This window comes from Anser anser (genome assembly GCF_964211835.1).
Source record: "Anser anser genome assembly, chromosome: 14".
Classification (NCBI taxonomy): domain Eukaryota; kingdom Metazoa; phylum Chordata; class Aves; order Anseriformes; family Anatidae; genus Anser; species Anser anser.
The window spans coordinates 6,600,966-6,626,962 of record NC_139735.1 but is presented as its reverse complement, the minus strand read 5'-3'; the positions used below and the strand labels follow the sequence as shown (position 1 = coordinate 6,626,962).

The following is a 25,997-nucleotide window of genomic DNA, read 5'->3' as shown; positions in this document are numbered from 1 at the left end:
GGATGAAAAGTTTTGCAGCAAAGTTATAGAAAGGACCGGACTGAGTCAGAGCCCCTCTTTGACAGCACAGTCACGCTACTCAGACCAAGCTCCTTGGCCACTGTTTGCAACACCTGACCTTTTGCCTTGTTGTCACCTGATGAGTGACAAGCTCATCAGCCACATGGCATGCCGGGGAAATGACGGTGGAATTAACAACCCCCTTCTCATTTTCCTGCACATCCTTGCCTACTGCATGGTCCTTACCCCACCCAGCAGCTGAGAGCCACGGCTGGGCTGCACAGGCATGGGACAGAGCTTCACGCTTTCAGCCTCTTGCTGTAAGTAATCAGGGCAGACACAGACTGAACACATGAAGCAAGAGATGGCAGGGCAACGAGGGAGGACTTGGGAGAATATCAGGTAGTGCCAGGCTGCGGGCAGAGACGGATGGCACGGCGTTTCCCCACGGTAGGCTTTTGGTCCCAGCAGGTTAGGTACAGCCGCCCTGCCAGATGCAACCATCCGGCTTGGAGGGATTCAAATTAAGGTCAAAAGGGATAAAGCAACGGTGAGCAAATGAATGCGTTGTTCCTGGCTCACAGTCATGCCCAGATGCACGTTCATCGTTTATGAGGATAATTAAAATACATAATTTGCATGCCTATGTATGCGCACATACATGCACATCCACACAATTTACATCTCCAGAAAATAATATACCTTTATGAACCATTTATTTCATTGCCTCTGTAGTAGCTATATGGATCTTAAACTTAGAAAATGGGGAAGGAAGATGGGAAGGGAAAGATCACCCCTTTCTCTGTTTAACCTTGCTGGGAGAGGAAGGGAAAGCTGCTCACAGCCTTTCAGACCTGACCAGGGACTTGGCAGCACACTATTTATGCAGTTTCACATTTGCAATGACCAGGGCCTTGCAGTGCTTGTGACTGGAATTGGGCCCAGGAGGGGTGGGTTTGCCCCCTACCTCCATCGCTCAGCAGATTAATTAGCCATAACTCTCAGCTCTACAAAGCAATTGCAGCCCAGATCGGCAGCAGCAAACTCTGAAGCCATCCCCGAGCACAGTGCCAGCTGTGCCCAGCTCTTGTCCAACAACCATGAAGGTCCTACGTGCCAGAGCTCCCTCCCTCCTCCTCCTGGGCAGCACGGCTCCGCTCCGTGACAGACACACATCCTGCTCTACGTGCTCTCCGTGGAAGCTGACAAATGTCCTTGTCTAAAACCCGAGCCACAAAAACTAGTTTGTTTTCACGGTGGCACTCCAAAGCTGTGACCAAAACCAGCAGGAAGATGTACAAGGGATGGGACTGAACTGACCACAGTCAGCAAGACAGCTCTGGCTCTGTGACGCATTAACATAACCCTATTCTTCTGTTTCACATGCGGTCTGTGTACCTCTCCCAAGGTCTGAACACATTTTGTCATAGACCCAAGACACACCTGGAAGCAGAGAAAGGTTTCTGAGCGCTGCTCTGTGCATCAGGCTTGTAAAAGCTATTTTGGCTAGCCTCTAATGTTGTGTTAGTGCCTGTCAGTGGATACACAAGCACACTGAGGAGAGGACTGAAGGCTTTTGTTCAGTTTAAATTTGTGATGCTTAGGCATTTGTGTACGCCCAGCTAGAAAACGCTAAGCCCATCAGTTATGTCCTCGCTATTCTCATCATGCCACCTAATTTACACTGGCCTTCCAGCCGGAGCACTGCTCTGAATCGTCACAAACAGGCAGCTTTCCATTACGCGGCTCAGTGGAGTGAGGGGCAGAGACATCTGTATGCACGGACTTGGTGTTATTCAGCACAGGATCCCCAGGCCTAATTAGCTTGAACGCTGCACTGGATCCTGGCTGACTCTCCCGCAGCCCTGGTTTCCAGTTCATAAACCTTTCCAGAGCACCAAGACACACAAAGCAGCGCCGTGGTCCCCTGCTTACCCCTGGCATTACCTGTCTCTATCCCTGTCTCCTCCCAGTGCTGCTCCAGAGGCTGCTGCCTTCATCTCAGCCATGCCCGATGCATCCCCAGGGCTGCTGCAAAGTCCCCATTCATAACCCCAGCTGGTCCAGGGCTGGTCCATCCCTCAGCCCAGCAGCCCACCTATGCTGTCTACCTCTGCTCCCTCACTTCTGGGATGCTGGGTGAGGAACAAGTTGGGACAAGCCAGCAAAAGTCCCACAGGCTTTAGTAATTCAGTGTCTCACTGCTAATTATCTTAATTATGTGTTCTCCATTAGGGACTTGACCAAGATTGCCTGTGAGCTGAGAAACGGGCATCTTTAAGAAGCCTGGGGATCATCATCACTTTGGTCTACTTCAGGATTTGGTCCTCATGCAAAGTAGTCCGCAATTAGCGCAGATGTATTTTAAGTCTGTTTATAAACGTCTTGCAGCTGCACTGAGCAGGAGCTGGGCACAAATAGCAAGCAAGAAAAATCTGCTTGGGCTCTGCACTGATGTGACTGGCTCTGGGCAGAGCGAGCCTTGATTTTCCTTCTCCCAAAGACTGATCACGTCTTTAATCTGTGAAAGCTGGGTATGGGGTGGGAGGGGGAAAGGGACAATCCTGACCCTTGAATCCTCGAATTACTCAGACATCACGATTGGCCCTGGCTGTTGGTGGGATCTGCAGAGGCTGGCCAGAAACTCTCTCAGAGTTCAAGTGGTCGTTAATTTGTCAGCATTCCCACAGGGGATTTCATCAGGGCTAAGACTAATGCAGAGTTAAGATCATCTTCAGAAAAGCTACAAAACAAGGAGCATGGTGACATTTCAATCCTGCCTCCTTCTACTGGGGACCTTCTGCTAAACATCAGATCCCAGAGCTGCCTGCCGAGACCTCAAATATTATCAATAAGTCTTTCCACTGCTTGTCCCCATGGCATATTTATCTCCAGTGGTAAATCAGCACGGTACCTGCTGGCTAGAGGTGCTGCCCTTGGCTCCCCAGCCTAGGACCTCCTTCCCCAGGAGCACCACCATGCCTCAGGTGCTGTCACCAGGGCATGCTCCCTCCTCTCCGCTGCACCAGCAGATGAAATGCTTTGCCTCTGCAAAAAGACAGGAGCTCAAGACACAAGTCTCAAAAGAAGAGGCAGGGGGTACAGCCTGGGCTGTTAGTACAGCATCCACATGAATGAAGAAGAAAAGTCTGTGTTGATGCTGACATTTTTCTTGGCTTGTTTCACTGGCTTCCTGCTTCAGCATCCCTCAGCTTGCTGGCCAGGGCCAGCTGGTACCCAGGAGCAGGACCTGACTCGGCAGCCCCCAGCCCCTCCTGCCATCCCCAGCCCCTGCTGCCATCCCCAGCCCCGCTGGCTTGGGGCCGCAGTCAGAGCCGTGTGAGCTGAGCCGTGCAAGGCCCCATTAGCGTCTCCCGAAATGGCACAGATGGACAAGGTGACTTCAGCAATAAAGATAGTTTGAAACCATGAAAAAGCAGCGAGAGCAAAATGAAGCCCCTGCAGTGCCGCTGCCGTTAGGAAAGCACCAGCGCACAAACAGAGGAGTACGTGGAAACGTTTGCTGTGGTCAGGAAATGAGGTACATTCACAATGCAGCAGGAGCCGGATGCAAAATAATTCAGGCTGCAACTTTGAAGTACGTCTTTTAACCAGTGCTGGATGCTTGATCCCACCACTTACATTAAAAGTCGGTAACAAAAGGGGCCATTTCCCTGTCCTCATTGTAAAAGTGCTGTGGGATCAGGACTGACTATTACAGGCAACTCTGCTTAAAGACATGGTTAACTGCTGCACTGAAGTAATAATCCTGCCGCTAAATCCAGAATTTAAATGCCTCAAGGGCTTAAGGGCTGTCAGGAGTTAGAATTCATTTCCAGAGGTTTTATTTAGTTGCAGCAGCAATTTTACCTGAGGGTGACAATAAATTTGAGAAATACAGAACTAATAATTTAACAGAACTGGCTGCGGTATTTTCTTAAAGTCGCACAAACACGCACACATAAGCTTGATGAAATGAGTTCTGCACATTGCACGCGTGCAGGTTTCATTTGAATGAAAATGATTAATGGGAACACAGAGCAAAAACACAGCACAGCAACAAAACAAATCAGCTCTGCCTCCTAAAGGTCAGAGCAAACCTGCCTCTGGATTTGGAAATCATCTCCTAGCACAACATCAGGCATTTGCTTCGGCATCTGCCTCTTGCCTCTCCCGGCTTCCCAACACCCCAGGCGAGTGGCTGGAGCTGTAACAAAACGTGCTTATAGCCAGAGTTGTGGGATGATTGGAAATGGTGATTTACACCACCAGCTCTTTCATTTCAGAGTGCAACTTTTGCCTGTTTGCATATTAACCGTTGTTTGCAATAAAAAATCAAAGAGGTCTTTTACTCATACCTCATTTCAGATCGGAAGATGCTTTCCTTCAGGAAGAGCTGGGGATCCAGCGTTGTATGCAGGTAGGATTTCCATCACCTGTAAGAAAAGAAAAACAAGAACACAACAGCTCATGGGATGCTCTTGCCCCCATTGCCTTGGTTCCAGGCATGAGCAGAGCAAACAACCCTCCTGTCCCCGTCCTGTGCCAGATGACAACCCTGGGGACACCTCTCTGCAGAAGTCCCCAGACCGCTCTTTCAGAGAGAAAAATGAGTGAATGGGGAGCCTGGGCCAAGGAAGCGAATCAAACATCCCAGTTGTGAGGTTGTCTTAATGGAAAACCAACAGGATTTAAAGCCACAGATATCTCCCCTCACCTTCTCCACTGTTGTAATTGAGAAATACGTTCTTTTTTTTTTTTTTTTTTTCATTAATAATTGGGATGGAACAGATGGTGAAGGCTGTGTTTAATGAAATACGTCCATTCAATTAACCCGTGCCACTGAGGATTCGTCAACGCAAGAAGAATCATCTCTTGCTGCTGTAATAGGTTCCTCCTGCCCAAGCCTGCACACCTGGGCCAGGGCTGGGATGCTACGGGCAGGACCAGGAGACATAGGTTGGACCTGCTGAGCCTTGCTCAGCTGCCATTCCTGCTGCTCCAGAAACTTGGTTTCTTTCTATTATTTCTCTTTTCTTTCCCCTTCTTGAGCTGATTGCCTGGTTTAGGACAGTGTGCTGGACTCTGTGCTGTCTCCCCTGCTGCTGGCAGCACACGTGAAAGGTCAGACCTGGGCCATGTGATAATTGCAAAAGGAAAGGCTGTGGCTTTCAGTCAGCAGGGTGCCACAGTGAAGGGAATCAGGCCCCACTGCTACCAAATTTTTGGGGGGAGAGCCCCATCTGAGCCTCAGTTTCCCCATGTGGAGTGGTGCATAACTCCTAGTGCTCTGCGAACATCCAGCATATGGTTCGAGAACCACCCATCAATCAGTACAGCTTCCTAAGGTAAAGCATGACATTTTATTTCAGATCTTTGTCTGAAACAAAGTTTGGCACCTTTAAAGGGGGTGGACAACATTTGGAAACAAAGCCATATTCATACTGTTTAAAAAAGAGAAAAAAATCTTTTTTTTTTTTTTTTTTGGTCCAACTACACAAGTAGTAACTTATTTACCATGACAGAGGCAAAAAAATACAAAGGTTGAGAATTAGATCAGGTGAATTTGGGGTGAGTATTTTTATGCATGTAAATCATTTATTCCTAACCTTGTTCCTGCTATTGAAAGAGCAGAGACTTCTCAGAGTTACAACAGGAATGGCTTCAGCTAAAGGAAATTCATTAAATGCCAGCTGGACTTATTTTAACAGTTTAAAATCAAACCATTTCAGATTTTTCATTCCCAAATGGTAAATCGGTACATTTGCCAAAATGAATTAGTTTGGTGTGTGTTTGTTGTTGTTTTTGTTTTGTTTTTTAAAGTAAGAAAAGTAAAAAATTAAAAAGACTTTGGGTTGGAAGGGAGATTAATTTTTCTGTGTTCTATTTTGGGGAATAAAAAGGAAGAGAGAAATGAACCAGAAGGGAAGGAGAAGAGAGGGATTCGTTTCAGCGAGAAAACCACAAATCTGTCTGGGATTCATTGAAGTTTTCATTTCTTTTTTTTTTTTTTTTTTCCAGATCAAGAAGGAGAGAAAGCGCTCAGCTGCTTCCCACGCTCAGGCACGGTGTGTTATTGATCTCCACAGCACAGCCAGGAAAACAAAATGCTTCGACATGAAATATCTATTCTCCTCAACAATGCATTTTTTTTTCTCATTTGGGAAAAAGAAAAAAAAAAAAAAGAAGAAAACAACAACAACAAACTAGACGTTTATCAGTCTCTTTGGGGGTGAGGAAATCCCTTTGACAGTGATTCATTCAGAAATCAGATTTACACAGCCGGAGGAACCACGGCCCGTGACACCTCCCAGCCGCCTGACAGCCCGGGCTGAACGTGGCACCCACGATGATGACACGTAGCACGAAGCTCGCCCGGGGAACGTGCCAGTCAATCTGTGCACACATGAGGGAGCACCCGACGTGCCCTCTGCCACTCAACAACCCCGGCAAACCCCAGTGCCTGCGGTGCGCCAGTCCCCTGCTGCAGCTGCGGCTGGCAGTCCTGCCGTGGTGGGAGGGCAGCTCCCCCAGCCTCAAACAGCAGCAGACACCTCCTAGATTCCCAAAACATCTCTTAGGTTCCCCCAAACACCTCTTAGGTTCCCTCAGACACCTCCTAGATTCCCCAAAACACCTCCTAGGTTACCCCAAACACCTCCTGGGTTCCCCCAAACACCTCCTAGGTTCCCCAAAACACCTCCCAGGTTCCCCAAAACGCATCTTTCAGATGTTCTCGGTCACCTTGGGTTACGACCCAACTTGATTGTGTTCCTTCTCTCTCCATTGTAAAGGAGAGCAATGAGTCCTTCGGTGTCCTTTGAGCTATTTCATGGGCACATCTGCCTCCCAGCGCTTATTACCACCTCTGGAACCAGTCTCTCCCTGATGGCATCACAGACGCATTTTCTGGTGTTTGTGACTGCCTCCGTAACGTCTTGGTTGGAGCAAAACGGTGTCCAAGTCCAAGCAGCATGAGTGAAACTCCTGCTAGGCTTTCATAATGAATATTAATTCACCAGCCAGTAGAAATTCCTAACTCCTCTCAATTCTCCAAATCTACTTAACAACATTAATCAGCCAAGACCAGCCGAGTCTTCCCATTTTGGCTGGATTTACTTTCTTCTCTTTAGTTATAATACAGTTCTTGCAGAAATGTCAGTATCTCACTATATGTGAAATTCAGTATTTTATCAACAAAATATACTAACACATGACTCAGACAGGATATTGACTGCAAAAAAATGGCCAGGTTCACTCATCTCTCTTGATGGCAGAAATTTCAGGGAAGCATCCTACATCCTGCCATGAATTGTTCAGGCCTGAGAGCAGCCCTGGATCTGAACTCTCTTTGGGTTTTAAGATCCTCTGATCTAGCTCCAGATCTGCTGGCCTGGAGGGCACAGCTCATCCTCCAGGATGTTTCAGCTGCTGAATTGAATCATTTGATGATTTCATAGTGTGCTCAACTGGGATGTCACAGGTTGGCTGTGCTAACGTAACTGCTGGCTGACTACTGCAGCCGGCTAACAATAAGACTTGAGATAGAAGGATGAAGTTGCAGCTCTAAAGTGAAGGCATGCTAGATTAAAAACAACAACAACAACAACAAAACAACTTGCAGCCTTTCCAAAACAGATGCCAGGATGAAAGCAGCTCTTCACCCACTTGCCCACATCAAATCATGAAGGCTGATGGGCAGGTGGAGATGCCTCTTTGCCCAGGGTGCTTGGTCTTGGCCAGAGCGAAGGAACTGGTTCTGCATTTGTATCCCCCTCATAACAGCTCTGAGAACGGGATGCTTTCTGACAGCTTGACCACCTCTCGCACTCACAAGCTGGCTGCCTTGTCATTGGCAGAGTCCTCGAGCAGATCCAGCTGCCCAGACAGAGCTGGCTCATGCTTCGAAATGTGGCAGGCAGCCAGAGCAGCACAGAGATGTGCTGGCTTTTCCCTGCACAATCCCTTAACAAGGAATCCTGATGTTCCTGGGCACAGCTTTCATTCCCCAGGTCCTGCACACTGTCCGGCAGTGGCTCCGATTGTCTCCGAGACTCCCCTTAGCAGAGGAATAAACAAGCTTTTTATTTCCTTCCCCTCTTGGGATGAACCAAGGAGAAACATCGTTAAACAGAAGTTTGCCTGGACTGGAGTGGCAACGAGGTGAATTCTGTCCTTGCTAGTCTAACATCTGGCCCCGTCAGGATTTGTGCCTTTGCTTCAGCCAACCGAATCAGTCATGTGTGCCAGCTCCAAGAGGCAGTGAGCCTTATCAAAGGTGCTTACCCATTTGGCTTTAGGGACAGATAGAAGACATACTCTTATTTCTTTTCTAGTCGTATCTGCTTTGACCCAGACAGTGAGCCCAGGTCATCTCCAGATGGTACTTTCTGCCCAGATGTATTTCACATCCCCTTCTCTTAGGATGCCTGAGTTTAACAAGAGCCGCATGTGTGATCACTCCCTAAGCCCCTTCAGATGCAACAAATGGTTTAGCACAACAGCTTAACCCAGAAATCTTTGCTAACCACCCTCACCTTGAATGGAATGGACAGGGCAACTGCAGTTTAATGGCATGAGCTGCAAGAGGTTTGACAAGCCACTGGGCAGTGGCTATTTCAGCTGGTTGAGCAAGGCTCTGGCCTGTAGCCTCCACAAAATTCCCACCATCTCCCCATCTCCGTGAGTTCTGATTCAGGATGGACTTTGGGAAAAAAATAAGCAGTAAAAAGCAACTAATTTCGCAGGCAAAATGGTGCTTTCAGCTTGCCACAGAGAGTCTGCAGTATCAAAACACAATTAAGTAGTTGCACATCGACAGACTTTCCTAATTGCTGCAAGGAGCAATTCAATTACGCTTTCGACATTGAAATGAGTCATTATCAGTCTATAGGGGAAAATTCTGTTTTTGGGGTCGTGTTTTTTATAGCATGTGCTATCTTCTTCCCAAAAGTTAGCTATTTTACTGCTGACAGTTCATTTTGGATGGATTCTTCCCTTTAGAAACTAAACTGAGTAGTTGGTAGTTCTAGGAAAAAGGTTCTGCTGTAGATCAGAAAAGCCCAAAGCCATACTCTCCATTTTGGGGTTATGAGAACAGAAATTTAAGGTCCCTTCTGCCTTGTGAAATCCACCTGCTTCATAATCAGATGACAGGTAATTATAATTCTACTCTCACTTCATTGTAATTCTAGTCTACGTAGGACCCTAAACACAACCAGGCTAGTACCCCTGTTCAACCCAGTGACTGCTTGTTTTCAAGAAAGAAGTAAATCCTGTTATGAAAGCAACTGGGATGAAAGGTGGCAAAGATATTTTCAAGATATTCTAAATTACTTGCTGGAAAAGTTAAAATATAGATTGCATCCTAAGAATTGAAGCAACAGTTTGGGTCTAGTTGGGTGACTGAGAATGGTTGAGAGCTACAGGAGCACTTGAACCTTTCTCACAGTGAGAGTTTCTTTCTTATTGTTCCTACATTGATTTGAAAGCAAGATGATTGCAGAGCCGTGAGATTCAGCAGCACTGAATAAGTCCTGTTTTGAGAGCTCTGGGTTAAACAGCCCTGATTTAGATGTTCATGCCTGCACAGTAGTTCAGCAGAGATAGCAGGTTGCAGTAGCCGCTCGGTAATTGACCTGTGGTGATTTAAAACCTTAATTTCCTTCCATGCTTCCCAATTTAAAGTAGTGTGTGCACTTGGGCATAACTGTCTTAAGAGGTCTGAGCAACATTTTAGCCCAGATTCCTTAGAAAACAAGGTTTAACTGAGCATACACACTTTTGCTGCTAATAACTCCTAAGTGCATTGGCCATTTTCAGCCAAATTTGATGCATGGCTCAGAGTCCTGATGTTTATAACATTCTCATGGGTTTTGTAGAGAGCCAGAGCCAAACTCCACTCTTACTTATTTTGAAAGCAGGTGTTGGTTGAGCACTGTGGGGAGCCATGGCTTGGGACTGTCTCTCCTGTGGTGAGCACATCCCAGGGAGACCGTGAGAAGAGGATAGCTGGATCTTAGATGAGAAAGGGAAGACAAATCTAGGCTATATCGGGCCCTTTGTTTGTAGAAAGTCTTGTTTTGAAATAGCTAGGTTATAGCCATGGCTTCTGTGACGTTGCTTTTACATACAGCCATTGATGCAGGAACAAAATGCCATTCCCTACCAGAGAGCCAAGGAAGCAGAGGGTGAAGCAGATCTGCCTTGTGCTAGGGCAAGAGGCACCGCACACTGCAGAGCACTGAGTGGCACCTCCAGACGGGTAACAAGGCTCCCTGGGTGATTTGTAGGCTCTGAACAGAAAATTTGTCACTGAGCTCCCCTGAATTTTGCTTGGCCTGCACCTTCACTGAGCTGATTTATTGAACGTGCCAATAAGCGAAGCAGGCAGGGGACCCGCTCCAAAGTCCAAAACCTGGATTTCCTATCTGTTTGCACTCCCATCTGCCTTCAGCTCTCAAAGGTTCTTCTTAAAACAAGTTCAGGTTTTGGCTGGCTTTCAATGGCAAAGCTCTGCTGGAAATGAGCACCACTGCTTTATCTGCACGGGCTAAACCGCAGATGCTCATTTTCACAGACTGCACACTTAACAGCTGAGTTAAATTCCCAGGAGTTAAGAGGCAGCTTGGTCAAGCAAGCAGGGAAGAGCTAGAGCCTCCTGTTGTCTGATAAAAAACCCTGAGCTAATCATGTGCACCTTTGGGCCAATGGTTCCTCGCTTAGAAAATAAGGTCAGTCACAGAGTGCTCTGATCACAGAACAGAGAGCATTTCGGAAGAGGGGTGCTGCTTTTTCATTATTGCTATTCCTAAATCAAAATTCAAGCATTAACACAAAACCCACTAAATTAAAAAAGAAAACTCCCATGGACATACACAAAATACAATGTATCCCTCCTCAGACTGGCTGATATGGTCCCAGTCCCAGCGACAGGCGGAGGAATTATGAGAAATGCCAAGAACTCTCCAGAACTGTTACATTTTTGAAACCAGGCTGTGTTATCTGCCACCGTGAGATATCGTGAAGCTTGCATCCATCCCACTGCGGCCACGCTTCATGGTGGCAGGATCCCACCAAGACCGGCAGGACTCATCTCCTGGGCACGAGGCCCAGGGCTAGGGAGGGAAGTGGTAACAGTTAAAAAGATGTCTGGAGTTTACAGAAATAGATTTTCTCCCTGGAATAAAACATGACTTTGAATAAATGTTTTATTCCATTGCACATAATGAATGGCAGTGAATGTGATTTGGGGACCTGTCAGAGCGGGGAGCACAGACATAGTACATGCACTGCAGACAGGATTAATGAGGTTGTTTAACTGAAACACAGGGAATTGAGATCACTGTTAATTTTAATCCCCTTTTCTCTTTCTTCTTCTTTTTTTTCTTTTTTTTTTTCTTTTTTTTTTTTTTCTTTTAATGATTGCCTTCCTGCATGGCTGATAAAACAAGGCCGTCAAAATATTTATCAGAATCTCACAGGCACCAATCCACATGCAGCAGCATAGAAGGCAAAGTGGCATCCACTGCTCAGCGTTTCCAGCAGATTTAGCAGCAAGCTCAGCTTGCAGCCCGGCAAACCCCACTATTTGCTTCCAGAAGTAGTAGAAAAGAGTCGCCAGGAAATAAATAAAGGGCAGAGCTCTAATCCAGCAGCTGCTTGAATTGGTCTGATCTGTGGCAGCATCACTTTTCCGAGAAGCTTTTCATTGTTCTCCATGTATGAATTAATATTGGGTGTCAGCGGTATGGAAAGCTGTCACTCTGGTGCGGATCAGAGCAGCTCCCACCCCTGTGCTCATGAGACAACACACTGCACAGCTTGTAAAGCATGGGGGGTAGGGGCAGTGTCTGGTGCATTATCTCCTTTCTGGCTGCTGGAGCCATTTTTAGAAGGGGGTTTGCTCCAGATATATTAACTGCTTTAATCTGCAGAGCATATTCTTGTTGGTAGATTGGTTTCCTCCTTCAGGAGGAACACATTCCCCTTCGCCAGCTAAATGTTCCCTCTATGAGGCTTGGAGAGAGTCTGGTGTGAAGGCAGTCGTGTGTGGTTCCACCTGGTTTATTCGAGCTACGAAGAAGCAAAGGAGCACTGTGGTGCTATTAAAAGAGCAGAATAGCAACAGGGCATCATCTCCAGCTAATTGTTTCGTCAACTTGGAGAGCGACAACTGCTTGCTAAATAAGGCGCTTCTGTTCTGCCTTGCAATTGTGCTCTTCTGTCTGCCAAGAAAAGCTCTGCCACTGGAGGCTTCTCCAGGCCTCCAGAAACATTGCCTTTGGTTTCAGTCCAGAAAGACAAAAAGCAAAACCAAAAGCTGCAAACCAGAAGAAGAGGGAAAAACCCTATGGATGTTTACCACCCTCTCACCTACATGGAAACCACAGAACTACTAACCAAGAAGAAAAAGAATGAATGAAACTTATTTACTGCATCTGCTTCAGAAAATATTAATACTCAGCTAAAGAACTGCCACTTGAGAGTTTCCTGTAATAAGTTTACGTTTTCGGTTGCTTTTGGAAAAACAATCAAATTTGCATATTTTTACCAAAATATTGAAAGTGCTTCTTTCTTTCATTTTACAAACCAGGAAACTGAAGAAATCAAGCCAGTCCTATGATAGGATTTGAGAAGAAACAAAGAGCTATTTAGAACTAGTTGTTGCTCTTCATAATGGACTGAACTGGCAAATACTTTTTTATTTATAACTCTTCCTGAGCTATCCAGGAATCGAACATGATGTAAGCACCTATTAGTTAAAGCACATGTTCTTATATGTTGATTTCCTTTGTCTCAGGCTCAATTCATTTGCAATTTTAAGCATTAACAGTACAACAATTTTGCACTCAAAAGCCAGATTTTTTTCACCAGTAAGGCTCTTCCTGAACACACTTCGTTTTAGTTTTGGCATGTCCTTTTGTGTGCTGCCTTTAAACTTTGTATCTACACAAAGTTTATAACTATATCTGTCTGTACCCCACCTTTCTCCCCAAACTGGTGACCAGACAGTGAGCCCAGGCCAAACGCCCCTGGGTGCCAATTTTGGCATTGATGATATTGGTCTGTGTCAGTATTAAAGGTTCATTATGTTATACAAATGGCTCCAAATCTGTGATCTTAAACTTCTGGAGGAATCCACTCAACAAAGTTAGAGAGAAAGATCTTGCAGGATGCAAGAGTGAAGGAGTAGACATTTCTCACTCCTGCAAAAAAGAAAGGAAAATACATTGCAGAAAGAGACCAGGGCTACCTCTGAGCCAGCCAGCCTGCTTCCCAATAAGCCCAGGGGTGACTCAAGAGAGATGTACCCAATTTCCAGACACAGCCTGGACAGCATGCCTAGCTCCTACATGCCAAGCCAAGCCTAGCCGCCAGATGAGCTGTGTGCATGGGACGAGCCAGTCACGACGAGGGATTTCTCTAGTTCCAGTTATGATTGACAAGAGAAGGAATAAGAAGATAGGAGCTGAAAAGCTGTGTGCAGTAACCTTTCCCTTTGTCAGAAATGTCAAACCAATTCCTAACAGCTCACTTTAAAATGCATTTTACGTCCTCTTTTTGACATCTTTCCCACCTCCCCAACATTGCCAGAAGATACAAATTCACCCTGACAGCCAGGAGGGGAAGGGAAAACAAGGAAGAAAAAAAAAAAAAGAAAAACAAATTCTACTTTTTATAACCATCATAGAGGACAACAAGATTTGGTATAATACGCTTATTGACAAATCAAGCATGAAACACCTTCTCCATGAAAAAAAAATAGCACTAATCAGGCAGAAACAAGGTTACTTATCCTAGCAGGACACAATTTTTATTGTCCTATTTCCCTGCTAAACACTTATGACACTTCATAACATAACAATATCAGGCTCATTTTCTTAGATTTTTATTGCCTGTCTCCCCTCACAAACTTCCTCCGTTCCTTTTCTCAATCGTGTTGTACTACAGAGCCCCACGTTTTTGCATCAGGAAAGCTGCGCAGCTGAACCAAGACACATCTCACATGAAGACAAAAAAGAAAAACATTAACAATCAAAGCCACACACCACACAATAACGATGAAAGGAAGAGGTTTTAAAAACTCTCACATCTGCATTCTGAGACTTTATAGATGTACTTCCTTAAAAAATGGATGTCTAGTCTCATTAGCCATCCAGGCTTCCACCACACTCAGCAAAGACAGAACAGGCAAGTGAGGAGAATGATTCACTTCCAATACCTTCTTTATGCAGCTATTTTGGGATGGAGTAAATCATTCTTTGAAAATTAGCCAATTAATATAATAGCCTAGATATCCAACTCTTACAGAGCTACAGGGTAGGATGTATCCACCCCTAGTGTCATGGCACATGGAAAGACAGGTCCAAAGATCAACGGCTAGTAATAGTTATCGGTGACATTTATTTGGCTTTAAACCTCTGGGAAGGAACAGACCCAGGGAGAGAAAACACTTGTTCAAGTTCACTGAGAAGGTCAGTAGAACTGCTCAGGTCTCTCAAGTGCACTCCAATGTCCTGAATAAAACATGTTCATTTATCATGCAGGGGACAAGTTTTAGGAAATGACAGCCCAAATACCACTTTAAAAGAAAATAAAATTTAAAAAGCATGACCTTACATTGGCACATGTTGTGAGCAGAAGCACGACAGTTCCCCCAAGATCCCAAGAGCATCTGGAGTAGGAAAAAACAATCCTGTAGGTTTTCAATAGCTGCTTGCTTTAACAAAACCCTAGGCACAGGACCATATCAATGACTGCACTGCCTAAGCAACCTTAGAAGTAAATGCACTGCAGTCTAACTAGAACTGGGGCAAAAACTGGAGGGAACAGAAGCACCTCACACAGCACCAAATTAATGCTGGCTCTGGGCTAAGTGATGGGAGATGTTTTGCCATTTGCAGCTGCACTGAGGACAGCAGCCAGTGTTAAATGCCCCTTATACTGTCAGTGTAGAAAAGCCCGCACAGACCTGAAGAATGTTTTTTATCTATATGTCACCACGTCCCTTTGTACTTTCTTTCAGCTGTAGCCACTTGCTTAGAAAAAGAACTAACTGCCAGCTGAATCAGTGCTTCCCGTCCTCCAGACACTTCATAACCCCAAACCTCAGCTCTTCTCACTTATTTCTTGTGTTTACCCAACAGATCATGGCAAAAAGGGACAAGAGAAAGGAGTTTATAATAGGAAAATAATCAATACTGACATGCCATCACTGTCTGCAAGGCAATCATTAGCAGCTCAGGAGAGACCTCGGGGGCCTCTGTTTGCTCGATGTGTGATTGCCTCCTGCTGAGAACTAAAGCTGCTATGAAAGGCTTCAGCAGGTGCCTTTTCCTCCTCCACTCCTGCTCCAGCCCAGGGAATTCAGTGCAAGTCAGGCAGCTAAATTACACCTCTGGGTTATTATCCGCCGTATTAATTACTGTGGTCTCCCTAATTATCCTCCTCTCTTAACACACTGCGTTGGTTTGCAGGAAGAATGCAAGGTTGGCAAACAGTGGCATTTAAAAAAGATCGGGCTAGAGGCTCAACTGCTGTAAAGCAGCACAGCAGGTTTATGGAAAGGTCAGTTTATGCTGGTGCTGGAGTTTGCCCATTTGTTTTACGAGGGTGCGAGCTGAGTTTCAGCTAGGCTGACATGCCCTGGCCAGCTGGCTAGACTGGAGACAAACTGTTTGGATCAGTTGTTCTCTCATCTACATCATGACCTTGTGCAAAGTACTATTCCCCAGCACAGCTCTAATGTGACTTTCTGACCTACAATTAAAAAAAAAAAAAAAAAGCAAACAAAAAAATCACAATGCAGTATCAACATCCAGAGTCAAAACATTTCTTTCTCCTCCTGTTCCATCCTGCATGAACTGTAGGCAGACTTGGGTGACCCAGGGACACTCTCGTATTTTGGCTGTTCTGTTCTTCAAACGACCAGTCTGCGGTGGACTCGCACTCGGTTCACTGACATATGGAAAATCACGTTTGCAACGTAAAACAGTTCAGTCACGCACTTCCCTACCTTTGGTGTACAGGTGCCTCACTGTCCCCCAGCTGGCACACTGCTTGGCTGCAGCTCCTGACCGAGGTACGCAGCCCAGCTCACCAGATTCAATCCACCACAGGTGTGGTTGACAAGGACGTCTGCTCGGGAGCCTGACAGCTTGCAGTTGGAGCCATCATTTGGAGCCTTGGCAGATTTGCTACACTGGGACGTACCACACAGGAAGGTACGTATATCCATATCATATAGCTCTGATCCTGAAAGAGCATGAATAGTTAGATAAAGCACATTAAAAAGAAAAAAAAAAATCTACAATCTGGAGTGCACCTTCCTGGACTGTGCTCTTTCAGCATGATCCATTACTTGCACGTGTGTTCATAACCTCAGACTAACGCCTCTAGCTGTGGGCTATTTTTTTTTCCACGCCCCTCAGAATGTGCGTCTCTTTTTTTCTTACTTGATAGCTCTGCAAATAATGTCTAACAGGCCCTCTGTCCTGCAGAAGACATGCCATAAAAACTGACAGTGCTGAAGGCAGAGATGGACACTGCAAATGTCACACAGCTTTCTAGCCAGAGCTGGCTAAAGCTCTATTAGTCCTCGTGTCAGCCATGGGATATGAGGTACTCCCTGCAAATATCACCAGACTGCTGCGCTCATCTGCCTCCACAGCTCACAGCTTTCAACAGAGACTTCTGAAGCACCCAGAAAATACAGACCCAAGCAGACGAGATATATCTTCCAGTGTACAGAGAGAAGCAACAGACATCCCATCTTAACACACTGTTCCCCAACACAGGGAGTGAAATGCAGTCTGCTGAGGTCAGTGCCAGCTCTGTGTATATTGTTTAAGTCCCTCTTAGGCCTCCAGCTGTCACGCAGGCCACGTGCTGTCGGAAACGTTTATCCTGAGAGAAGATCCGTGTTTTTCAAGAACAAATAGTAACTGATGAATTTTCAACACACTCCCTACAACGTATAACCAGGGCAAGATGAGTGACACCCCTGTGGGTTTGCACAGCGTTGGCACCAAGTAAGGTAGATTTGCCCTTTTCCACTATTTCCCTATTTCCCACTCCTTCACTCCAAGGACAACTGCGGATCCACGGCACTGGAGAAGGAGAGGCAGAGATGTGCACGTGGAGGGACAAACCCACAGAAGGAAGAGGCAGTGCCTCGAATGTCAAACTCTCAGCCCTCCCCTGCATGTGTGACCATTTATTTACCCCCGTTGCCATCTCCAGCATGAGCTGGTGACACCAGAGCCAGAACTGCATGCCTTTCTAGAGGACACTGAGGGATTCACCTCTTTTGGATACAGGAGTTTTGTTCCAGCCATGTCACAGCTGGAGGGACCCAGCTAAGAGCAGCCATGTCCATAAGAAAGAGACAAGGCACTGTTAGAGCAGTCGTGTTACAGTACTGAAGAAGCCATCTCTGCATGAATTCATTAATGACAATAAGAAATTTGCCCAACAATGCAGCGAAAAAGAAACTGGAACATAAATAAAACCCCCATGTTCCAGCCAGTAAAGCCCCTTCCTTGTAAACCCCTTCTTCCATGGCTCTGAGCTCTCTCTCAGAAAGTAGCACAATCTTCTTTCATTAGCAGTTTTGCATCACGAAGGTGACCTTCTCCATGATGCCGCACAATATTCAGGGTGTAAAATGTGACACAAGATTATGTCCTGATTCCTACCTGCACTGGGCCATTTTTAGGTAGTTCCACAACCCATTTCAGTCAGAGGAAATCTTTGCAGCAAGCTTCGGATCAAGCCCGCAGTAAATTTGAGTTCCCAAGGCCTTCCCAGTTTTGCTTTTTGTCCAGAGGAAAGCGTGCAGTACGGTGTTTGTGCTGATGGATGGGTTGGCATTAGAGTAACAAGGTGCAGGAGATCCAAAGCCGTGCTGCTGTGAATATACATGAGTCACCACCGCTGCGTGCGCCAAGCGTGCTTCCAAACCAAGCTGCAGTTTGCCCTTGGTTGTTCAGCTGGGCATAGGCAAGTGTGCAGAACTTCATTTTTTCAGTGATTCAACCCACTGACATAACAGGAATCTCTGTCTTGATCTGCTTACTGGAAAACATCAAACAAAGAAGGCTGTTGTGTGTTTGCATTTTATTAATAGTTTACAACTTGAATTTTTCTTCTCTTTTGTTCCTGCTGATCTCAGAGAAAACTACATATAAATATATATATATGGTTGCCAAATAGATTTCTTGCAGGAAAGAAGAAAAGTATGAATAATGGCTTCTGAAGTACAGATAATTAGCAGATCAAATAACCCCAAGGACTGGAGAATTTTTTCATCATCTGCAGATATTCGCTTTTCCTATTTTTCTAAATAAATTATGTGCACCCTCCAGGTACATTTCTTTTCCTAGTTCATATAACAAAAATGAAGGTGTCTACTGTGGGGGCAGGGGGGATATTTATTTTTTTTACTTTAATTTAATGCTTCTGACAGCGAGAAAATGACAGCTCTGGCTGTAGTTAGGAGTCATACAGGCAGCTGCTGTACAACCTTCCTGACCATAGCACCTCTACCCTGACATCTCCACTCCTACAAATGGATGCTGCGCAATTTAGTCTAGCAATGCCAAGGTAAAGAAGTTTGCCACTGTCAGCTCAGTGGGCAGCAGGCACACAGTGAAAATTGGGAGCCCATTTCTCTCTGGGTGCAAATGGCTGCAGCTCTCCCTTCGGATTCCAAGTCAAATACCAACATTTTATTAATTTTTTTTTTAAATATTTCCTTACTTCTTATTTATTTACTCTGCTTCTCAGTATATCCATAACTAAAGAACATGCAAACCTCCATTAACATGAAACCAAAGCACTTTGCTTTTCGTCTGAAGCAGGACAAGGCTAGGACACAGGAAAGGGTCCTTTCCTCTCCCCAAACAGCAGTTAATCTGCCACTAGAGTCACTCATTGCCAGCCCACAGCTGATACATGCTCAGAAAGGCATGTGTAGCTTTGCCCATAGATTCCCAGAGATAAATGAATACGTAAAAGAGTGGCTGCCCCACTGAGGTGTTCAGCTGCTGATTTGTGGAAGCAGTCAGGGAATGAGGCTTTAAAAATGGATAGGACTCTGGTGCAACCTAGGAGTTCACAAGAGCAGATTTTTCATAGCAATTTTCTTATCAAAAAGTAGAGAGCCAAAGCTCTATATTCTACTAAAATCACAAGAAAAATGATGCGACTGTTACTTATTACAAATAAACCTGATAAAGTGTTACAAAGCTTGAGCCCTTCAAATCTTTTTTTCCCCCCTAATGAAACACTGTCATCTTAGAAGCAAAATAAAAGTCTTCCTTTAGTGACAGTAATTTAATAGCAGGGACTTTAATTAATTTCATCTCCACATCAGTGCTCTGTTTTATTTAAACTCCCATCCTGCAGCCACCGGGGTGCTCGAGCATCTGCAAAGCTGGCGAGGGCCCTGGATGGCAGCCAAGGGGAGGTTTGGTGCCGGTGGCAGATGGCAGAGTCACGGAGACATGACAGAACCGGCTCTAAGCTACTTTGTGCAGGTAGCAGTAGTGGTTTACCAAGAGGAGCACGGTGCTTAGCCCAGGAAAAGCAAGATAAATTGCAACCATCCATACTTAGCTCAGGAAATGGGATGACCATAGGCCTTTGCTAGCTATAATGAAATTACGGCTCTTGCAAGTAGTCCTTAAGTACTCAGACAACCTCAAACCATCCATTCTTCATCTTTGTTGATGAAAGTTTGCGATGGTGATTCACCAGGGACCCAGAATGGTGGTTATTATGTGTGTGAATGATGATGGCTTCCCTCCTTAGAAATCTCCTCACTAGACTACAATGAGAAAATGAATAAATGCAGCCAATGCTCATGGCACACAGAATCCCATGCCCTCGCTAAATCCTTAGCTACAGCCTGCTGAGGCCTGAAAAAATATAATTCAATGTCAAGGAAAGATGTCGGCAAGCACTGTCAGGGAGACGTCTCTATCAGTAGCCCCATAGAAAATCGAATTGATCTTTCATTACCCTATGCAATTAACCTATGTAAATATGTGCTAATGACCACTTCCCTAGCAATTCACTTCCTTTGCTCATCAAGCCACACGAAGCCACGAGCAGACACTGTTCACAAGAGCACCTCTTTGGTGACCAGGCCCCTCCAGCCTGGGAGGAAAAGGCAGGGAGCTGGTGACAGTGACACCACGGAGGTGACAGCCGTCCTACCTTTCTCTGCAGGCAGCTTTTGAAAGATGGTTCTCAGCTACTTGCTCATGCTGTGAGAGACTTCTCATGGCCATCGCAGCCCCCGCTGTTGCTGTTAACCATCTTCTTATTGCTCTGAAGCAGGGGTTGGTTGGTCGCCTGCCCATGCACGGCAATGTTAAAATAAGAAAAGGCGAGTTCTGCTGTGGACGAGTCTGTTCTCCCTCCTCCTTGCTAAGTAAGCCCAAGCAGATGGTGCGTGAGGAAGAAGGCAGCAGCAACGGTGCCTAAGAGGCAGCAGAGAGGATTCCCAGCTGGTGATCCCAGAAATAGGAAACCACGTTGGTTTGCCTTCACTTCACTTCTGTCACACTGCTGATGCCCTGCTGTTCCCGCTCCCCCAGAGAACGGAGGCTGTGCCTTAATGTCCACACATCCCAGCACACCAACTGACCTGCTCAGAGTCTTCCAAAAAGGTACATCAGATTTCAGCAGTGCAGCTCATGAAGTTCACACCAAGGCATTAGCCCCTGTCCTAAGAGTCTCCGGTCCTTCATACATTGTTTAGAGACCCTTCCAACAATGCAGCCAAAGTCAAAGGAGCTTTATCTGACCACACACTCCAGTCCCCTTCTGGGACCGTCCTGAAGTTGCTTATAAAGCACCACATCAGCCCTGCCCTATGTGCAGATTATACTGTGCCCAGTTCCTACATAGATGCCAGCAGGGTCACAAGGCTATGAATTAGACAATAAACAGGACCTCTCTCCATCCAACAGCACAGTTTAATTTTTAGGTAGTCCTGCGTGGAGCCGGGAGTCAGATCCTATGATATTTGTGGGTCCTTCCAACTCAGGGTATTCTATGACTGCAAATCTTCTCAAAAAAGCAGTAAAAAGTATGCAAAGTCAAGAGCTGCATTAAGATTCCTGTTGCCAGAAAGCAGTGCCACTGTGTTAGAACCCATCAGGATAAAAAAGAACGAAAGTTAACCAGAGCAGGGCCTGATCCCTGATTTCCCTCCCCTCCTTGGTGATTTCCCCTGGGGAAGCCCCCGAGGAACCACTGCTGGCTGCTGGGAGCACCACACATGGGACGTAAAAGGGCCTGGGGTGCCCACCCTGCCACCAAGAGGCCGACAAACAAGCACCTCACCCACCTGCAGGGCTGCCGGGCTCCATCTCCAAAGGCTCAGCACCCTAACGGGGCACCCCCAATACCTGTGAATGAGCCCTGCGTTTACATACTGCCTTCAAGAATTTGGAGCCCTCTTGAACTTCAGTGAGAGAATTGGAGTTGTCACCTCCCTCTGCCTGCTGCTCATCACCAAAGTAACGATAGCATCAAGCTCTCGATGCGAGCTGCTGTTCTCGTGGTAGCTGCACACACTTCTAACACTGCCTGGGTGCAGTCTCAGCAAGACAAATCACATTCTCGGGGTTCTTTGCCATTAGAAAGTAAACTTAATTAGTTTACTGTGTAGATATAAATGGAAGACATAACTGCTGGAGAACTGAAACGCCCACACGCTCTCTGCAGACAAATCCAGAGCCGCTGCACGCTGCTGTCCCTACAAACACACATCACGGACCAGTCATGCACCCCAGCACCAGGAGCTGTAGCATTTTTATGTTCTCTCAATAATTCTCTCCAGCAGCACAGCAAGGCTCGCAAAGCCCAAGGCTATAGCCACCAGTTTTTACAAGCATAATAAGCAGAGTTTATTCCTACACCACAGACGCAAACATTTCTAGGATCCCAGCCACGTACAGAGGGCACCTGAGACACCAGCAGCTGTCTCCAGCTCTATTTGACCCCCTGAAAAAGGAAGCATGGAAAATGCTATTCCAGCAGGCATTAATGCGGGTTAATTAAACCTCAACTGCTCGGCAGGGGCAGAGCGAATCGAGAAGCGGTGCTTCTGCAGGCTGCCCAGTGCACCGATCCCACTGCGGCGTGATCATTAATGGTTCTCATACCAGCCTCAGGGCTCATTTGCTTGACAAGAGCAAAGCAGTAATTTTACCGTTGAACACTTGCAAAAACGATGCCCTGACTGTTATCAGAAGTGACAGGCAAGTTATGTGATCAGTTAACTGAAGGTTACTTTTTAGGGCCAAACCTCTGAATAGATCAGACAGCCATTGGTTCATGCATGAGAGGAAGAGGGGAAAGAAAACATAAAGAGAAAAAAAAAAAGAAGGAAAAGGAAACCAAAGAGGGGAAAAGGAAATAATAGAAAAGAGACGGATTTAGTTGGTCTCATTGAATCAGTGCTCTGGGGGATAGGAGGAAGACCATAAGCACAGCAGCTGCCTGCGTTCACCAGGGAGCCCTGGCCGTGCCAGTTGGTCAGCAGCTGCGGCGGGTCGGCGATGCAGCTGGCACGGCAGGAAGAAGCCGAGGTTACAGCGCAGGCAGGAGAAGCACCCTTCAGTCTGCACCTCCCGCCAGGCTGCGGGGCTTCTGCCTTCCTCCACATCCCTCAAGCGAAAACCTCAAGAGAAACATTTCCAGGTCCAAATTGCTTCGTTTATGCTCTGGACGCTTTGTAGAGGAATAAAATCAGCCATAGCATGAAGGTTCCTGAGCACCCTCCAATTCAAGATTTTTAGGAAAAAAATAGAGTCTGTGAGACTCAGGAAACCACTTAAAGAAAAGCTTTCAGTTTTGACAATGTTTCTCCAAAAAATAAGAATAAATAAAATGAAATTAAATATACCGTTTGAATTGCTGAATTGCCCTAAATATTTTTTTTACCTTAAAATATACTAGCCTGCAAAAATGAAAGCTGAAAGAAGAAATAGTATAATGCTACAATGCAAATGAAGCCTTCATTTAAAAATAATGAAGTTTTTGTTTGCTCTTATCCAAAAGCAATGTGGAATTATGACTTTTCTTCTAAAAAAAAAAAAAAGAAAAAAGGATGGAGTCATTCCCCCCGTGAAACTTCTTATATGTTTCACCTGATGGCAAATGTGAGAAAAAGCAAGAAAAGCGAACTCTCGACCTGCGACCTGACTCGTTACCAGGCTTGGTGGAGCCTGCCTGGCTCACAAAGTCACATCCCCATCACCCGCAGGCTGAGGGAGCAGAGAAGTCTCGTCCCTGCCCTGCGTGTGTGCGACCGAAGGGTTCGGCTGCTAACAGCTGCTCCTGCTCTGGCTGCCGGCTGATGGACTGCTCTGCTGGGCTCCTTTAAGGTAGCAAAGCACAAGGCCGGCGGTTCTCTGAATTTTGTGGAGAATAAGATTGATGGGTGGGAGTGGGCGAAGGGGATTTCCCATGCTTGAGACCTAGAATAATTAAGCCTATAGACTCCAAAGGTAGAACAAGGGGTTTTCTTGCAGTTAATGACAATGGTCTTAGAAACTATCAGGGTCACAATTTATATAAATACTTTCATTTATGATCAGCAGAAGGAGATAAAAAAAAATAAACTGCTCCCACCTCTGCTTCCCTCCCACGCCAGCTTCCAGCAGCGGAGGACATTTGGTGTTACACCGCTGGGGTGACTGCCCCTGGCTGCTACCTTGCGGGTGCACCTGGGGACACCCAGAGCCCAGCACAGCTCAGGACCGTGTCCTGCCAGCCTGCGCCGTGCCGGGGAGGCACCGAGACAGCTCGCCGAGATTAAAACCTCCCGTTATTTATCGCCAGATACGCTCCATTCTGGGTCTGTCGGCCTGGACAGGGCCATAAATACTCACAGGGCTCAGGCTGAGTGAGTCTCTTGGGTTTTGGATGGGAACAGTGCAGCTGGGAGCTTCTTTGTCTGAACTCCCGCTCTCCCTCCATCCCTCCTTTTCACCCCACGCCCCACCTTTTCTGATCTTCACCTTCCCAAGAAAGGTCAGCATTTTGCTACACCGGTATGTGCGTGGAGCACACCTCGGCTGATATAAGCAGGCTCAATGCAGGCAAGGACTAAACCTCACAGCGAGCTCCCGTTGGTTTTCTGATCACATCCCGGGCTGGCTGTCAGGCTGCAAAGGCAACAGGATTTATTGCACTGAAACACAGCAGCAACAGAAGCCCGTGAGGAGCCTACGGAGCTTCATGTACAGGAATAAAAATTTCAGGGCCGCTTGGAGATATGAAATATTTCTTAATTACTTTCTGCTCCAGTACAGCTTGAGAATATTTCTGCTGTTTTTGTTCTTGGGGCTTTTTTGGTGGTTTCAACTGCCCAATTTTTTATTTATTTATTTTTATGTAACTGGTAGCAAAGCAGTATTATGCCAGCTTCCGTGCTGTCTCATAAAGGGCTATCTGTGGCTTTGCTGGGAGACTGGCTGCTCATGGAGGATGCTGGCACCGAGAAGGTGACAGCCTCCATCAGCACAGGATCATTTACCTCCTGCCGAAACACATTAAAATCTCCTCTCCTGAGACATTTCTCCGTAATGGCTTTGTGGGAAGGCACATTATTGTAATATTTGCTCACAAGAAGCCTGAACTGGCTCCTTCCATTGATTCCTTCCTGCCCTGCCAGACCACGCAGTAATGCCCCTTCTGCTCAGTAACATTTGTCCCTTGAACTTATTTCTAAGGCACAATTTTCCCAGCCATCCTTAAAGCTTCACCTTGCTCCTCTCCTCTTCCTCCTGCTCAGTCTCTGCCCCTCAAACAAATGTGTTGTTTTTCACTGCCAAGAGACCGAGCCCCACTCCTCCCACCATTTCCCATCCTCAGACACTGCCCCTGCAGCCAGGCCTGCAACAGCAAAAGGAAACTGCAAACAGCAAAAGGAAAAGGGCACTGGGAGCTGCACCTTAGCTGCAGCTTTCATCTCTCAGAAATACCCGGAACAGCTCCTGTTTCGCACTGGCCAGCAATTAGTAAAAAGCTCCAGGATCGAGGCCAGCTGGGACGTGGCCCTGGGCAGACCAGAGGTGACCACCTGTCCCCACACTGATGTCAGCTGCACTCACACACCTCTTTTTGCTTCCCCCAGTGTACCACTGGCATTCCCCACAGGCCAGAGCTGACGAGAAAGGCTTCTCATCACCTCCTTACATCCCTTTTTCATCTGCTTTGCATGTGTTTAACTGAACTGAGAAAAAGGCAGCGCTCACAATAAAACAGCCTTCCTGCCCATGCCACAGTTGGTGCTTCAGCTTTCAACTACAAAAAACTGGTTCTGAATAGCTATAAAGCAAAAACAAAAAAAGGGACTTGACCCCAGAACTGTGAGCCTCCAAAACGGAGAAGAGGCACAAGCAGGATTTCCTTCCCCATCACCAGGACTGCTCAGATCTCTGTTCCTAAAAATGACAGGTTTTCTTCCAGCATAGCAGGCTGGGGAGGACAGCAGGGGTGGACAGCTGGATGGAAAAGAGAATGACAATTTTGCCAGGACAGCCCAATGACCGTGGTAGGTCATGTTTTTTAATCTTTTCTAGGTTAAACACAGGCAGTTGTGTCTTGTTACATTACATTATATAATATGATTTGCTGATATAGTTTGATAGGTTGAATCCAAGAACATGGTGACTCATGTAGGAAATTGGAAGCCTCCTTGTCTCCAGCACAGTGTCTCCGGAAGCTGGAGTGAATCAAATTGATTGTATTTATTCTGTTACTTTTTGTTGTTTAGTAAATAGCTATTAATTTAGTTATTTTTAAGTCTGTACGGGAAAGCCTCCCCAGTTAATAGCTAAAGGCTTGGGCAACAGATTCTCTAAAAGGCAGTATTTTTAGGAAATGTCCCAAAAATGGAACAAGAGGAGAAGGGAATGTCACCGAAGTCAGGTGTCAGAACTCCTGGGTTGCAGTCTCTGGCTCCAGCACTG

At 46.2% G+C, this 25,997-nt stretch overlaps 1 long non-coding RNA gene across 2 annotated transcripts in view; it reads right to left on the bottom strand.

Moving 5' to 3' along the window:
- LOC310881485 overlaps nt 1-25,997 on the bottom strand; it is a 157,599-nt gene that overhangs the window by 19,125 nt on the left and 112,477 nt on the right. For both annotated transcript variants that reach the window (XR_014572413.1, XR_014572414.1), the window contains 3 exons: nt 17,700-18,078; nt 16,019-16,257; nt 4,359-4,436 (listed from right to left, as the gene is read on the bottom strand). This is a non-coding gene — a long non-coding RNA (uncharacterized lncRNA). The remainder of the gene's footprint in view (nt 1-4,358; nt 4,437-16,018; nt 16,258-17,699; nt 18,079-25,997) is intronic.